The following is a 12086-nucleotide window of genomic DNA, read 5'->3' on the forward strand; positions in this document are numbered from 1 at the left end:
CTTAAAGTTATTAAAATAAAGTAATACTCTCTTTTATTAATACTATTAGCTTTAAGGTTATATAAAGATATAATAATTTATTATATTTCTAATTCCTTAAGTAAAAGTAGAAATTCTTTCTTAAATTTAGCCCTATTATTTATTATTACTATAAAAATTATATTAAATTAATAGATAAGGTTAACTATAAAGCGCCTTAGTGCTTTAGCTATAATTTTCTTTAAAGGGATTACTTTTACTTATCTTATTATATATTCCTTTTTATAACTTTTTAAAAGAGAGATCTTATATATTATATTATAATCTTAACAATATAAAAAATAATAAGGGCAAATAATTAATTAATAGTAATAATAATTATACCGAGGAAGAAAGCCTAAAGCTCCCCTTTCTTATTATAACTAATAAAGAAAATAATAATAATAGTTAGAGGCCGCTGGCCTCTGACCCTTTTCTATATATAAGAAATTACCTAATAGCTCAAAATAGCTTAGTACTTATTTCTCCTAACTTATTATCTAGCTTACTTACTTATTATATATATTATATCTTTTTTATCTTAGTTTTTTAAAACTAAATATTAATTATATTTTACTTAAGGTAAGGGCTATAGACTTAGGGTTAGAATTAATAAGGTCTTTTAAAACTACTATTAGCTAGTTTATAATTTTATTATTTTAAAGACCTTTATTTATTACTTAGCTACTATTACTTAAACCTTTTTCGCCTGCATAGCTAAATCTGTTATGACCCATGTCTAACTAGAGCGGTGTCGCAGGGCAGAGCCCTAAAAGGGTCATAATAGACCCCCACCACTAGGACCAATCAGAATCGGGAGCGACATAGAAGGAGCGAATCACTCTTAGAGCGACGACGGTCCTGGAACGATGCGCTCCAAAGAGCCTCACGCTCCCATAAGTCACTACAAGTATATAAAACGCACCTATTTGCATTTTCCTATATAGAAGCTACCTTAGCTATTAATATAACTTGGTTATACTTAATACCCTTAAGCATATTAGCAGACGTGACTTATACCTTCTGCCCCATAGTACGGTACCTGATCCCCGGCTAATATAAATCTAGTGAATTGGGGCTCGAGCGAGCCAGGAAAGTCACGTGCTTAGTCACGTGATCAAGAGATCAAAAGAGGCATCTTCTGCCGCAGCTTTTAGCTAGTCATCCCTTTTATCCTTACCTTTAAATTCACCTCTTTTTCGCCTGCTTATTAAGCAGCCCTCGCAGCCTCTGATTCGCTGCGGGTGGTCTGTGTGTTACGTGTTTGTTTTCCCTAACTAACTAGTATGACTGGTTTATCTCTTAGGAAATACCCTCTTATTATAATAGTCTTAAAATTATTTATATTACCTTAGAGGTATTTCTAGGTTATAAGTTATTAAAGTATTATATTAGGGGAAATAAGTACTAAGCTATTTTAGGCTATTAGGTAATTTCTTATATATAGAAAAGAGTTAGAGGCTATAGCCTTTAATTATTAGTATTATTATCTTTATTAATTATAATAAGAAAGAGGAGTTTTAGGCTTTTATCCTTAGTATAATTATTATTACTATTAATTAACTATTTGTTATTATTATTTTTTATATTATTAAGATTATAAGAAAGTATATAAGATCTCTTTTTTAAAAGGTTATTAAAGAAAAATATATTAAAATTTTTATTTATAGTTAATATATTTTTTTTAATAAAGTATTTTATATATAATTTAATAAATTTTATATATTTTTTTTATATATAATATTATATTGCTTTAAGAGAAACTTAAGGCTTTTAAAGTTAAAAATTAGATTATTAATTATAGTTTCTAAAACAAAGCCTAGGATTATAATATAAGAATATAGGTTAAGGCTAGCTAATTAGCATAACCTTAGGTATAAGTTATATAACTTTCCCTTATAAGAGAAAGTCTATAGCTAAGTCCTCGCAGAGTACTTAGTAAATTAAAGTCTTATATATAATAGAGATTTATTTTTTTTATTTATAATTTTACCTTAATCTAGCTATTAAGGCCTATTATCTTATAATTTTTTAATTTCTTCTTTATAAATAATTAGTATAAAATTAAAATAAATAAGCTATTAAGAGAATTATATTATAGCTCTAAGTTATATATTCTAAGAGTATTTCTTAATAGTTTTTTTAATAAATAAGAAAATATTACCCTTAATATATATATATAATAAATATAATAATTAACTAAGTATAATAAAAATCCCTTAACTTATATTATCTCTATTTAATTAATTAATTCTTAATAACTTATTATATCTTAATTAAATAATAAAGCTAAATTACTTCTTATACTTTAAGCCCTTAAAAATAATTAAAAATTAAGCCTTTAATACGCTATAAAGATATATAATATTAATTAGATAAGGCTATAGCGCTAATAATAAGGTATCTAATCTTAATATAATATCTTTAATAAATTATATTATTTATTTAATCTAGAGAAATAGATTTTTATTTACTTTCTTTTTAACTTAGATTTATAAGAATTCCCCCCTTAGCTTTATAATATTAAAAAAAAATTAATTAATTACTTATTAATTATAATATATTATTAATATATTAAACTTTAAATTTTATTAAGTAATACTTAGAGCTTAAAATATATTTTTTTTATAAATATAATTATTAAAGAGCTAAGTATAAAAATCTAATTAATATTTATAATTAATTTAAGCTTATAATAAATATAATTATAAAGTATAATATTTAATTAAATAATATTTATAATTTTAATAAAATAAGCTTTTTTATAAATATAATTATAAGTAAAATAATTATTATAGGCTTAGAAAGGTATTTAAAATTAAAATTAATATAACTTTAAAACTCAAAATAAATTATAATTATTTAAGTAATTAATATATAAGGCTAAGTAATTTAATTATTTATTATTAATATAAGTTAATATTACTTTATTAATTAATACTAAGAAAATAACCTTCTAGGTAATTAAGTAATTATAATAACTTAAAATAATTAAATTAATAATAAAATTAGCCTTAAGTAATTAAAATACTTTAATTAATATATAATTAATTAATTAATTAATTTTTATTATCTCTTAATTCTTAATAATTATAAAAATTATTAATTAATTAAATTTAAAAAATATTATAAAAAAAAAATTATTTAGTTTTATATATTATTTTATTGCTTTTATTTATTTTAGTATTTTAATATTAAGTATTTTAAGTTATTAAAAAAGGCTTATAATTAAAAAATAAAATATTTAATTAAATACTTTATAATTTATATTTTAAAGATTAAATTCTTTTTAGCTTTTTATATTATATATGAAGTTATTATAATAAAAAGAAATATTAAGAAGGCTTTTAAAAAAGCTAATTTTATTTCTTTTAATTTAGAAATTATAATCTTAAAGTTTAATATATAATTATAGACTTTAATGCCTATTAAAGAGGGATTTAAGTCTTTAATCTCTTAGGTCTTAAGGACCCTAAGGATTATATTTAAGGCTAGATTTTAATTTAAATACCTTAAAAGATAAATTAAAAGGTATTAAAATAACTCCCTAGAGTTAATTCTTAAAGCCCTAAGGTCTCTTAAAAAGAGAATAAAAGTAATTATATATTAAGTTATCTTATTAGCTATTAAGAATAAAGACCTTTAAGAGGTAAATAAGATACTTAGTTAATATTAAAAGGTAAAAAGAACCTAATTATAAAAAAAAGGGATTATAATAATAAAGAAAAAAAGATAAATAATTAATTAAATAAATACTAATATATAGGTAATAGCTAAATTATTAAGATATAATAATTAAGAAAGGTTAATATAACTAAGGGTTTAATATTATAATATTTATAATTAGCCTAGCTATAATATAAGGATTTATTAAGTAGTAATTAAGATATTTATAGAAAAATATAATAAATAGTTTTAATTAATTAATTAATTTATTATATTTTTATTATTATATTAATATAAAAGATTAAGATTTTTATTATACTTAGTTAATTATTATATTTACTATATATATATATTAATCTTATATTATTATAATACTAATTAATACTAAAAAGTATTAATAAGCTTATTTAAGTAAATATAAAATAATATAAATAGCTATAAATTACTTATTAAAATAAAATAAAATTATAATTAATTTCCTTTAAAGGGATTATATATTTTTTTTAATAAGAAATAAAATTCTTAATTAAGAAGCCTAGCCTCCTTAATTATATATTATAAGAAAAGTAATTTAATAAGAGATAAATAAAAAAGCTTATTAAGATCCTTAATTAGCTTAGCTTTATTAAGATAATTTAAATAAAATTATAAATAAAAATAAAGGTATAAATAAATACTTTAAAAGTACTTATTAATAATATATATATCTTTATAGAGCTTATTACTTAATTAACTAAGGGTCTTAAAAAAGACTAAGAATAAGTATTATAATATACTTATAAAACCCTTATAAAAGATATTTTTATAATAAAAATCCGCGATTAGTTATAAGCTATTAAAATAAGTAATTAATTATATATAAATATAATACTAATATAATAAATTAAATAATTTATATTAAAATTATATTTTTTATTATAAATCTATTAAAAAAACTATATTATTAGCTTATTAAGTAAGAAATTATCTTAAGAAAAATTTAAAATATTTATTTTTAAATAATATATTAATTTTAAGCTTTAAGAGAATTAAATTAAGAATTAACTTATAATTATTAGATAAAATATAAAATAAACCTTTATATAATACTTTATATATTAAAGAGTATTTTATAATATATTAAAAAAAAATTAAAAAAAATAAAAATAATTACTTATTATTATTTTTATTATTTATAAAATAAATTAAAAAAAAAACTTAAGAGATAAAAGTTCTCCTTAAAGAAAATAAGAAATATTACCTAAGAGGTAAAACAACTCTAGATATTTATTATAAAATAAAATAATAATATTAAGTAAAAATATCTCTTAGAGGGCTTTAAGTATCTATATAAGAGATATTACTTCCCTTATAAGAGAGGACTTAAAAGAAATTTATTCTTTTAATACCTATTAAGAAATATAAGACACTAAGACTATATAGGCTTAAATAAAGTAAATACTCTTATATTAATAATATATTAGCTATAATACTAAGAGAAATTACCTTATAAGTATTATTAATATAAAAAGCTAAGCTACTAAATATATATATATTATATAAAGTATTATATTAATAATATTAATTTAATAAATGAAACCCCCTTAAGTCTAAAAAGAGAATATTTAATTAAGATGATTTAAATTATGGCTAAAGCCTTAGATAATTTAAAAAATTAAAAAAAATAAAGATTAAATTTAAACTTTTATTTCCTTAGAAATATTTATAAATACTTATAGGTAAAATTATCTTAATAATTATATTTATCTTATGAGGGCTTATTAAGTAAAAAATACTAGTTTTTATAAATATAAAGGCTAAAATTAATATTATTAATATAAACCTTATAAAAAGATTAAGACTTAAACTAGCTATAAATTATATTACCTTTAGCCTTAAGTCTTTTAAAAGTAAATAAAGCTATAAAGAGAATACTTATTAACTTATTTTCTTTCTTATAGACTTATATAAAAAACTATAAAAGATTAAATAAATTTTTATAAAAATAAAATTAATAAAAAAACTTTAATATTATTTTCTTAAATTATTTTATAAGATAAAAAGGTATTAATATTAATTATAAAATTAATAAGTAATATTATATTATATTAATTAATATTAATATTAATTCTTTTACTTAAAAGCTTATTAAAAACTAAGAATAAGTATATATAATATATATTATAATATTTTTTACCTCTTAAGAGATAACTTAAAAAGATATTACCTCTAAGATAAAATTAATACTTAAAGACTTTAAAGAACTCTTAGTAAAGCTCTAAGGTCTTAAAGGCTTTTTTAATAAATAAGTAATAAATATAATATTAATCTTCTTAGAGGTAATTTATAAGATTAATTAATAAAAAATAAAAAATTATTATACAGTTTATTTTACCTTATAAATAATATATCATATTAAGCTTTATATAAATATATTATTAAAAACCTAGCTAATAATAAGATATAATATTTTATAAGTTAAGTTAAGGTATTAATTTTTTTATTTTTAAAGAAAAATAAAAGATTAAGACTTTATATAAATTATAAAGGTTTAAATAAGGTTATTAGTAAGAATTATTACTTATTTTTACTTATTAATAATTTATTAAATTAAATTAATAAAATATTATTTTTTATACTTAATATAGCTACTTTAAATATATAGTTATATTATTTAGGCTAATTAATATATTAATTATATTCTAAGTATTTATTTATTAATCCCTTTTTAATCTTTTAGATATTTATTATATCTCTTATATAAATAATATCTTTATTTATTTTTAAACTTAGAAAAAATATATTATATACTTATAGAAAGTATTATAATAACTTACTAAGACTTTATATTATAAAAAACTCTCTAAGTATAATTTTTATTAATATAATATAAAATTCCTAAGATATATTATTACTTAAAAAAAGATTTAAATAAAACCCTTAAGGGTTAAGGTTATTAAGAAATAATTAATACTTATTTCCTTTAAGAATATATAAGTCTTCTTAAGGTTTTATAATTTTTATAAAAAGTTTATTATTTATTACTTAGTAATTATTAAGTTATTAATTAAAATACTTAAAGAGAATTAAAATAAAAAAAATAAAAAAATTTAAATAAAAAAGATAAATTAATAAGGCTTTTTAAGATTTAAAGCTTATATTTTATTTTATAATTATTTTTTATTATTAGGACTTATTTAAATTAAATAGAATTAAAATAAATACTTTAATTAAGACTATCTTAGGTATTTTAACCTAGCTTATAGACTTTTAATAAAAATTAGTTATTTATTAATTAAGAAAGCTCTAAGATATAAAGTAATATTAGGTAATAAGATAATAAAAACTCCTTATTATTATAAATAGCTTAGAATATTAAAGCTATTATCTCTAGGGACTTTTAGAGAAATTCTTTATTTTTATAAATTACTAAGCTCTTATAGGTATTATAAAAGTATTATTAAAAAAGCTTAGAGGTAAATTAGCTAAATAAGTTTATAAGTTATTTACCTTTAACTTTAATATCTAATATAAGCTAGGTATAAAAAACTTAATAAATAATCTCTTATAAAGACTTAATTATATAACTAAGGAAATATTATATAAAGATATATTTCTTATATTAGCTAAGAAGCTTACTTTTATATATAATTTATTACTAAAGGTTATAATAAAAGTTATTAAATTAAAAAGTAAACTCTTAATAATAAAAGTATATATCTAAGCTATATAGGCTATAATAAAAAGACCTCTCTTCTTTAGTAGGTATATATCTAAGAGTATTACTTATTACTTAATATTTATAATTATAACTTAGCGCTAAAAGGCAAGGGAAATAAAAGTAAATATTTTATAGATAGCTTAAAAGAGAGAGGACTCTTATAAAGCCTTTAAAGACTTATTTATAGCTAAGGTTATTATTTTAAAGTAATTTATCTTATATCTAATTATAAGACTTTTTATAAAAGATAAAATAATACTTTTTTCTTTACCCTTATAAAAGCTTAAAATATTAATTAAAGAATTATAAAAATAAGATTAATATTATTAAGAGCTAATAATAAAAATATAAAAAATAGCTAAAAAATATAAAAAATATTATATTAATAACTTATAATTATTAAAATTTAAGGGAAAGTTAATAATCTTAAAATAAGGTATTTTATATAATAAAATCTTATAAAGATATTATAATAACTTAAGGGCTAAGTATATAAGGACTTATAAGACCTTAGACCTAATTAAAAGGAAGTTTTATTAGCTAAGTATTATAAATAATTTCTAAGAATATATAAAAAGTTATTTAATTTATTAAGGCTTTTAAATCTTATAATATAAGCTATATAATAAGTTATAATTATTATTACTTTTATTATATTTATTTTAAGAGATTAATTTAAATTTTATTATAAGGCTATTAAAAAGTATTTATCTTAATAATAAGCACTATAATATTATTTTAATAATTATATATAAAATAATTAAATATATAATATTTATTTTAATTATAAAAAAACTTAAGACTATAAAGCTTATAGCTTTATTATATAAATATATAAAAAGCTATTTTAATACCTTAAAAGGCATTATTAATAATTATAATAAGCTTATTATAAATAAATTCTAAGTAAACCTTATAAAAAAAAATTTATTACTAATTATTTATTATATAATATCTCTAAATAAATATCTAAATAAAAAAAGAATATTAAACCCTAGAAAAATATCTAAGAGTATATATTAGAGATAAGCCTAAGCGCTAAATAAGCTATTATTAAATATTATATTTATATATAATAATAATAAATACTTAATAATTAAGGTATTATTAATATAAATACTCTTTAGGTATTACCTAAGAAATATTAAATATATACTCTTTATTATTAAGACTAATATCTAAGGTATTTTTAAGTACTTAGAGATATTAGGATATATAAGGCAAAAGGCATAAAAATACTAATAATAAGTATTAGAGTTATAAGCTAAATATTATAATATAATATATATTTCTTAAGAGTATTAAGAAAGGTAATTTATTAATATCTTAATAAGGAATTAAAAGTTTAAGTACTTAAAGCTAGCCCTTAGATTTATTAAAATTAAGATTATTAATTAATATATAAAAAATAAGTATATAAGGTTAAGCTCTTAGAAGCTTATTAATATATATATAATATATTTTATATATTATTATTAGAACTATAAAATAATTAATAAATAAACTTAAAAAGCTTATAAAACCTATTAGAACTGAAAGATAAGCCTAATAAATAAGAGATAAAAGAAATTATATTATATAAAGCTATTAGTAATAAGATATATTATTTTATAAAATAAAAAGAATAATTAATAAAATATAATACTTAAGAATTAAATTATTATTTTATAAATATAAAAGTAATAATTTAAAAAATATTATAAAGTTATAATAAAATATTATAAAAAATAAAATAAATAATAAGTAAGCCTCTAAGGAAAATAAGGTAAAGAATATTAAGTTAATAATAAAAATTACTTAAATAAAAAAAATATAAATAATAAAATATAAAACTATTAATTATTAAACTATAAGTAATAATAAGAGATATTTTATTAAATAGAAATAAATAATAAAGCTAAATATAAACTTAAGGACTAATATTATTATTATTATTATTATAATTATTATTATGATTATTATTAATATTAATAATAAAAGTATAGTAAATATAAGCCTTTAGCTAAGTATTAAGTATATCTATATAATATTATTTATTAAGATAAATAAAAATAATATTATTATTATTAGTATTTTTATTATTATTATTATTATTATTAATCTCTAAGCCTAGATTATTATCTTAAGCTCCGCGAGGGATTAGGAGAATATTATTATAAGAAATAATATATAAGGGAGAGTACTTATATTAATTATTAAATAACTTAGCGGCGAGATTATTTTTAAAGTTAATATAAAAATATAATAAGGTTTTTTTATTCTTAATAAATATATATTTAATAAATACTAAGTAAGCTAATATATAAGTAAGTATATTAGCCTTAGTATTATTATAAAAACATAAAGGCTAAATAGAGGTAACTTAATATTATAAGTTAATAAGATTAATTTAAATATTACCTTATAATAAATTAATAAGAATAATATAATATAGAGCTATTAATAATAAACCTAGAGGAGAATATTAAAAGCTTAAAGCTCTTAAGAGGTAATTATCTCTTATAAAATATATTTTATAATCTTTAAAGGGTTAGCAAGCTTTATAAGATTCTTTAAGTATTTAATAATAATATATTTAATAAGTAAATATAATAAATAAGTAAATATAATAAAAATCCTAACCTTCTTATTAGAGATTATAAGAAAAATATTATAAATTATTTAATTAATTAAAATTACTTATTATATTTTTCCCTAGATATCTTAATTACTACCTAATAGGTCCTTATATTATAACTAGGCTTACTATATATACTATAGCGCTAAATACTTAGTCTAATTAACCTTCCTTACTTACTACTCCTTGACGATTTAGCTATTACTTATATATTTATATCTATTTAATTAATTACTTATCTTTCTTCCTCTATTATTATAACCCCTCTTTTCTATAGTCTAGTCTTTTTTACTCTCTAGCGCTAGCTTAATATCTTATTTACCTCTTAAAGATCTTTAATCTTAGTAATTAATAAGGTAACCTTATATATTATAGCCTTTATTCCTTTTATAAGGCACTATAGAGCTTTAAGGATTAATTTTAAAGAGTTATTTTAATACTTTCTAATCTATCTTTTAAGGTATTTAGACTAAGATCTAGCCTTAAGCATAGTCTTTAGGGTTCTTAAGACCTAAGGGGTTAAGGCTTTAGCCCCCTCCTTAGTAGGTATTAAAGTCTATAGCTATATATTAAGCTTTAAGACTATAATTTCTAGGTTAAGAGGAATAAAGCTAGCTTCTTTAAAAGCCCTTTTAATATTTCTTTTAGTTATAATAGCCTTATATATTATATAAAAAGCTAGAAAGAACTTAGTTTTTAAAATATAAGTTATAAAATATCTAATTAATTATTTTATTTCTTAATTATAAGCTTATTTTAATATATTAAAATATTTAATATTAAGAGGCTAGAGTAAATAAGATAAATAAGGTAATATATAAAGCTAGATAATTTTCTTTTTCTTATAATATCTCTTAAATTTAATAAATTAATAATTTTTATAGTTATTAAGGATTAAAAAATAATAAAAACTAATTAATTAATTAATTATATATTAATTAAAGTATTTAAGTTACTTAAGACTAGTCTTATTATTAGTCTAGCTATTTTAGGTTATTATAATAGCCTAATTACCTAAGAGGTTATTTTCTTAGTATTAATTAATAAGGTAATATTAGCCTATATTAATAATAAATAATTAAATTACTTAGCCTTTTATATTAATTACTTAAATAATTATAATTTATTTCTAATTTCTAGGCTAAATTAATTTTAGCTTTAAATACCTTTTTAAGCCTATAATAATTATTCTACTTATAATTATACCTATAAGGAAGCTAATCTTATTAAAGTTATAAATATTATCTAATTAAATATTATACTTTGCGATTATATTAGCTATAAGCTAAAACTAATTATAAATAATAATTAGATCTTTATATTTAGCTCTTTAGTAATTATACTTCCTAAAAAAATATATTTTAAGCTCTTAGTATTACTTAATAAAGTTTAAAGCCTAATATATATTAATAAGTAATATATTATAATTAATAAGTAATTAATTAGTTATTTCTTTTATATTATAAAGCCGGGGGAGAAATCCTCGCGAATCTAAGTTAAGAATAAAATAAATAAGGATCTATTCCTCTAGATTAGATAGCTAATATAATTTCTAGATAGTATTATATCGAGATTAAATACCTTATTATTAGCGATATAAGGTCTAATAATAGACCTTATAGATAATAATAGCCTATTAGAGACTTAATTTTAAGTTATTTTAAATAGCTTAAAGTATTAGAAGTATTTTAGCCTTATTACTAGGGCCTAATATATTAGGTAATTATAAATTAATTAATTAAATAAAAAAGATATAAGGTAAGGGATTTTTATTATACTTACTTATCTATTATACTTACTTATTATATATATTACCCTTTTATATAAAATTATAAATATTAAAAGCCTTAATAATTTATTAAATTATAATAATTATAAGAGTATTTAGTAAGATAAGAGTATTAAAAAGATTATAAGTATAAAAAGTAATAATAATATTTTAATATTACTAAGTAATATTAAAGAATTTAAGAGGAATTTAAATAATAATTAATAAAAAGCTTATTAATAATATATACCTAAGAAACTTATATTATTATATTTATAATAAATATATTTATATATAATATACTTAAAGTAATTATA

Source organism: Fusarium keratoplasticum, chromosome 4 (genome assembly GCF_025433545.1).
Source record: "Fusarium keratoplasticum isolate Fu6.1 chromosome 4, whole genome shotgun sequence".
NCBI lineage: Eukaryota > Fungi > Ascomycota > Sordariomycetes > Hypocreales > Nectriaceae > Fusarium > Fusarium keratoplasticum.